The sequence below is a fragment of the Giraffa tippelskirchi genome, chromosome 8, assembly GCF_054371585.1.
Source record: "Giraffa tippelskirchi isolate mGirTip1 chromosome 8, T2T-mGirTip1v1.2.pri, whole genome shotgun sequence".
NCBI lineage: Eukaryota > Metazoa > Chordata > Mammalia > Artiodactyla > Giraffidae > Giraffa > Giraffa tippelskirchi.
Genome location: NC_137282.1, coordinates 80,285,799 through 80,292,413, shown reverse-complemented (window position 1 = coordinate 80,292,413; position 6,615 = coordinate 80,285,799). Strand labels below are relative to the sequence as shown.

Genomic DNA, 6,615 nt, shown 5'->3' with positions numbered 1-6,615 from the left:
TGATACATTTCTGCTTGATTTCAAAGCAAATTTCTTCTATATGTGGAATAGGTATATTAGGATACAAAAAGGAACAGAAATTTGGTACAGTGAATACCTCTTTTTTTTTTTTAACTTTCATTTGGGCTGGGAATTAACAACTAGTAATTTTTCAGCATCCCTAACTCTAGATATTTTTTGATTATTGTAGGCAAGCTGACTTGCTTCTCTAGTAAAAATACTGTTTTATTAACTACCGTGTAGGAAACTACCTCCTCATCCCAAACAAAGAAATAGTCACTCTCTGCTTCCTCTGAAAACATGAGCTTCAGCCGTGCGGATAATGTTCCAAAATCTTTTCTAACCGTCTTAACCCTGACTACTTTGGAAAGAAACCCAAAAGTTTCATGTCAAAAGAACCAGAAAGTAAAAGCATGCTGTTTTTAACACAAGAAGGAAGATGAAGTTAATTGAGAAATCTCTCCTCCCAGGAATGGGAAGTTTCTGGGCAAGCATCCAAGCACAGCAGTGCCCATGACCAGTGCTGTTTTATTTTCAGAGATATTACAGGTCAGAATTTCCATGTTTTTGATACATTCTTTGTCTTCATTACATTCCTTACAGTTCATTCCAACAGGTAAGAGCACCTCAGAGACTGCTAAGGAGAGGGGGGCAGTTTCAGATTTATGACAACTAGCTCACATAAAGCATTTGGACTAGAAGATGACATCAGTGAGCTGTTAGCATGAAGAGTTTACAAAATCCTGAAAACGGCCTTGAGCTCCAGAGGAAAATGAATCCAATGCACAAGTCATCGCTGCCTCTCACATTCATTTCCCCCTTCCTTCCTTCTTTCTCTTCTTCTCTTCCTCTCTTGGCTTCTAGGAAGAGTGTAGGTGGCCCAAAAGAGGACACCTAACATTTTAACCAGAGACCCTGGATCTGAAGTCTTGGGTGTGTGTGGCTCTGGTAGACATCCACCAGGCGAGGCTGATGGAAAGCTGGGGAAATGTGTCAGGGGAGAGAAGGAAGAGGGATGGTTGGTGTCGAGCTGTGCATTGTCCTCTCGCTGCCAGGTTGGCAGCTGGGATGGTGTGGAAGGTGGCCATAGCTCCCTCCAGTGCCTTAGAGGCTGCCTCCAGGCCTCACATTTGGTGGGGACTTGGCTGTTCTTGAGTCCTGGCTTTTTCTTCCTGGGACTCTGGGTCTCCTGAAAGAAGAACAGGTGTCAGAGTAGACAGACATGTGGACACTGTGCACACGAGTAGAGTGGATAACCCGTAGAACCCCCTGCAACTGTCCTATGGGCTTTCCTTTCCACCCCCTTCATTTTTTTCTTGTCTGGTCCCTCAGATGCATTACTGGTCCATAAGTTCAGCCAGAGATTTAGAGTCAGCTCAGAGATTCCCTGACTGAGAGGCTTGGGGAGGAGGGGAGTCATTTCATCCCTCTGAGCCCTAACCTCAGAACCTAGAAAGGGAGACAACCATATCTTGACTGCTTTGTAAGACTTTTTTTAGGAATAAACTGAGATAGCATATTTGAAGGTTGTAAGATGTATTTAAATGTTTTGTAAGCTGAAAAATGTTGTAAAGGCTTATTTATTGGATTTGTGTGTAGATGTATGTGTATTCAGTCACTCAGCGTGTCCGACTCTTTGCGACCCCATGGATTGTAGCCAATCAAGCTACAATTTCTCTGTCTATGGAATTTCCAGGCAAGAATACTAGAGTGGGTTGCCATTTCCTCCTCCAGATATTCTCAACCCAGCAATGGAACCTGTGTCTCCTGCATTGGCAAGCAAATTCTTACCCCTGAGCCACCAGGGAAGCCCATCATTGGGACTTGAATTCTCCTCAAATCTGTGTTCTTTCCTACCTGTGCCAGCCTTTAGCATTTTGTTCTTAGACCTAGCACTCACAGACTTCTCAAGATACGGGCCAGAGTGTCTTAGTCTGCATGGAGAATGCCCAGTGCCTGAGACGCGTCCTTAAGGAATCATATTTGTGAGAGAGAGTTAGTGCTTCTCAAAATAGTTTTGGGGAAAACTTAGCTTGAGGGTGAGACAGATGATTACCATCAGTGCACACAGTTTATTTAGCTGTGCTATGAAGTCACAGAGCTCTCTTTTTCTTTGGGAATTCTCAGAACCATCAACAGGCTAAATTGCTCCAACTAAGGAGGGAGATTTAGTCTTCAGTTTCTCAAAATTATTTGACCAGTTGGGACTTCCCTGGTGGTCAAGTGATTGAGAATCCACCCTGCAATGCAGGGAACATGAGTTCAATCCCTGATCAGGGGACTAAGGTTTCACATGCAACAGGCAAACTAAGCCCGAGTGCCGGAGCTACTGAGCCTGTACACTCTGGAGCCCCTGCACCCTAACGAAAGATCCCACATGATGCGATGATGACCTCACGTGTCTGAATTAAGATCCGATGCAGCCAAATAAATGAATATTTAAAAAATAATTTTACCAGCGAAACCATGCATACCTTTTGCCATTGGGAATACCTTTTTAAATTTCTATGGCGGTAAACATAAGGCTTTGCATTTGATTTTTTGTTTGTTTATTAGATCATCTCTTAAGTGACAGCACTGAACCGGTAACCCAAGGCATGAAAATAGATAGAGAATATTTGATGGAAGGGGCAGTTTGTGATGAGGCAGGAGCTGTTAAGTTACCAGGCCTGCCTGACTCTGGGAAAACCCGGGACCCTTGGGGGCTGGGGAGGGGCTCTGTGGGCCCAGACTGGAGGTGTGGGGGGAAGAAAAGGCCCAGGAGCAGTGATTTCCTTATGCTATTTCATTTACTTCACTCAACAACTTTCTGAAGAAGACAGTACTGTCGTCATGCTTTCAGGAGGGAAACAGAGGCTGAAAGGGGTTACGTTAGTTGCCCACGGTTACACAGTTTGTCAGTGGTGGAATTAGGATTCAAATTCAAGTCAGCCTGTTCTAAAGCCCATTTTCTATCCAGAGTAAGATCCAAACGGTCCAAGAAATGGAAAGGTGAAAAAGACAAGCCTTGCTCACTATATGAATATGCAGCAATAATCGCTCAGATAAAACTGTTGTAGTCACTGAAGGTCATAGTCAAATTCAGAAAATATGGGCCTCCAAGTTCCTCTTTGGAAAAAAAAAAATCCTCTTACTCTGGCATGTGCAGTTTAGACCCAGGGAAAGTTGCAAGGGATCTGGGTGGAGTTGGGCTCCATGAAAACCACTACATTTGTGGTTAAAGATTTATTAAGTGACCACACTGTGCTGGGCATATAAACAGACTTGACCCTTACCCTTAGGGAGCCCAGAGTAAATAGGCAAGATTTATAGCCAGAGTGCTTCACAGCAGACTAGATGTGTTAAAAACATATACATTCCAGGATCCTAATCAGCAGAGCTGAAAAATGTGACCTGGAAGAAAACCTGAGATGCAGGAAGTTGGAATTTGTCCACCTAACCTTTGCAGTCTCATCTCCCTGTGAGAGTTAAGGTAAATTACTTTTGCTAGTTATGTAAGTTAAGGTAAATTCCTTAACTTCTCTAAGCCCAGCTTCCTTTTCCAACAAATGAGGATGATGATACTTGCCTCATAGGATTAAGTGTGTGTGCTGTACGTACATGCTCAGTCCATCAGTTGTGTCCAAGTCTTTGCGACCCCATGGATTGTAGCTCGCCAGGCACCTCTGTCCAGGCAAGAATACTACAGTGGGTTGCTATTTCCTCCTCCAGGGGATCTTCCCGACCCAGGGATTGAACCTGTGGTTCCTGCATTGACAGGCAGATTCTTTACCACTGTGCCACCTAGGAAGCTCAGGATTAACATGGAGTGTTAATTAAATAATGTGAGTAAAATGCCAGTCACACAGTAGATGCTAAATAAATGATAGCTATGGTTTTTAAAGTTTCCCATTTGTCCATGGGGTAATATTCAAGCTCTGCTCCCTGGTACTTAAGACTTTGCATAGTTTAGCACCTACTTAGCTCTCCAGCCTTTGCTTTGGCTCCCTTCCATTCACTATCCAGCCGACATCCAGGGGCATTCATTTCCTGATGACTTGTCAAAGTCTTCCCTGCTTTTGAGGTTTAGCACAATTCTCAGAGTATGAGGGTATGTTTATGGAGTCTTGAGGGGGCGAGGGTCTCTGAGGCACTTTCAGAGAGTCTTCAGGTCAAAATCATCATCATAATAATACTAAGATGGGAATTCTCTGGCAGTCCAAGGGTTTGGACTCAGCACTTTCACTGTTGTGGACCAGGTTCAATCCCTGGTCAGGGTATTAAGACCCTACAAGATGTGCAATGCTGCCAAAAAATAATAACGCTCATAATAATGCTAAGATGTTGTTTGGTTTCTTTTTTTTACTGTATTAACATTTGTACCAATGGTGCAAAAGCACTGGTGGGTGAAAGTGAGAGCACCAGTAATCCTTGGTCATAATCCATTTATTGGTAATCCATTAATCCATTATGGGTAATCATATAATTGGGTGGTAATCCACCACCCAATTCAGTTCAGTTCAGTTCAGTCGCTCAGTCATGTCCGACTCTTTGTGACTCTATGAATCGTAGCACACCAGGCTTCCCTGTCCATCACTAACTCCCAGAGTTTACCCAAACTCATGTCCATTGAGCTGATGCCATCCAGCCATCTCATCCTCTGTCGTCCCCTTCTCCTCCTGCCCTCAATCCTTCCCAGCATCAGGGTCTTTTCCAGTGAGTCAACTCTTCACATGAGGTGGCCAAAGTATTGGAATTTCACCTTTTGCATCAGCCCTTCCAATGAACAACCAAGACTGATCTCCTTTAGGATGGACAGATTGGATTTCCTTGCAGTCCAAGGGACTCTCAAGAGTCTTCTCCAACCACAGTTCAAAAGCATCAATTCTTCAGCGCTCAGCTTTCTTCACAGCCCAACTCTCACATCCATACATGACCACTGGAAAAACCATAGCCTTGACTAGACAGACCTTTGTTGGGAAAGTAATGTCTCTTACAGGGAGGAAAATACCAGTTTCACATAAGATTGTGCTTAAAGAAACAAAAAATATTAATTCTATTAAATATTGCCCTTTGAGCACACATCTTTTTAATATTCTGTGTGATGAAGTGGAAAACATGTACAAAGCACTCCTGCTGTATGTGAACAGTCAATGGTTGCCTGGAGTACAAGTATTTATGCAACTGAACTGTGAGTTGAACTGCCACTTTTTTTCATGGAACATCATTTTATCTGAAAGAATAACTCATGAACAAACTGTACTCATTCAAGTTTGCATATTTGGCTAACATTTTCTCAAAAATAAATTGAATCTGTCACTTCGAGGAAAACAACTAAGCCTTGTTGCCAAATGATAAAATTGGGGCTTTCCAGCAAAATTAGACTTTTGGAAAACTTGTATACAACTGTGAGCTTGACAGATTCCCAATAATTGAAAACTTCTTGATGAGCTCCATAGTGATATTAAAAAATGTGATTCTTTTACTATTGTGTAACAAAGCATGTCAATATTTTAAAGATCAAAATTTCTAAATGACCAGTGCATGAGGTTACAAAATCATGCGTGGGTAAAAGACACATTCAAAGTACATGCAGTGGGTTTTAATGTAACAGAGAACAAAAGTTCATTGATTCAGTTTCAGATTCCACCTTGAAACTAACCTTTAAGAGATTACTTTTTGTTGAGATTTGGTGTCTCATCAAAGAAAAAAGATACTTATAATTATCTGAAAAAGGTTATGTACTCTCCCTTTTTCCAACTTCTTATCTGTGCAAGTTAGAACTGGACATGGAACAACAGACTGGTTCCAAATAGGAAAAGGAGTACGTCAAGGCTGTATATTGTCACCCTGCTTATTTAACTTACATGCAGAGTACATCATGAGAAATGCTGGGCTGGAGGAAGCACAAGCTGGAATCAAGATTGCCAGGAGAAATATCAATAACCTCACATATGCAGATGACACCACCCTTATGACAGAAAGTGAAGAACTAAAGAGCCTCTTGATGAAAGTGAAAGAGGAGAGTGAAAAAGTTGGCCTAAAGCTCAACATTCAGAAAACTAAGATCATGGCATCCGGTCCCATCACTTCATGGCAAATAGATGGGAAACAGTGGAAACAGTGGCTGACTTTATTTTTCTGAGCTCCAAAATCATTGCAGATGGTGACTGCAACCATGGAATTAAAAGACGCTTACTCCTTGGAAGGAAAGTTATGACCAACCTAGACAGCATATTGAAAAGCAAAGACGTTACTTTGTCAACAACGGTCCATCTAGTCAAGGCTATGGTTTTTCCAGTGGTCATGTATGGATATGAGAGTTGGACTGTGAAGAAAGCTGAGCACCAAAGAATTGATGGTTTTGATGTGTGGTGTTGGAGAAGACTCTTGAGAGTCCCTTGGACTGTAAGGAAACCAAACCAGCCAATCCTAAAGGAAATCAACCATGAATATTCATTGGAAGGACTGATACTGAAGCTGAAGCTCCAATACTTTGACCACCTGATGTGAAGTATCGACTCATTAGAAAAGACCCTGATACTGGAAAAGATTGAGGGCAGGAGGAGAAGGGGACGACAAAGGATGAGATGATTGGATGGCACCACCAACTCAATGGACGTGTGTTTGAGCAAG

At 42.4% G+C, this 6,615-nt stretch overlaps 1 long non-coding RNA gene across 1 annotated transcript in view; it reads right to left on the bottom strand.

Annotated features, from left to right (window-relative positions):
- Nucleotides 1–508: 508 nt before the first annotated feature.
- Nucleotides 509–6,615, bottom strand: part of LOC145516448 (uncharacterized) — a 30,358-nt gene continuing 24,251 nt past the window's right edge. The window contains exon 3 of the long non-coding RNA XR_014061400.1: nucleotides 509–1,189. This is a non-coding gene — a long non-coding RNA (uncharacterized LOC145516448). The remainder of the gene's footprint in view (nucleotides 1,190–6,615) is intronic.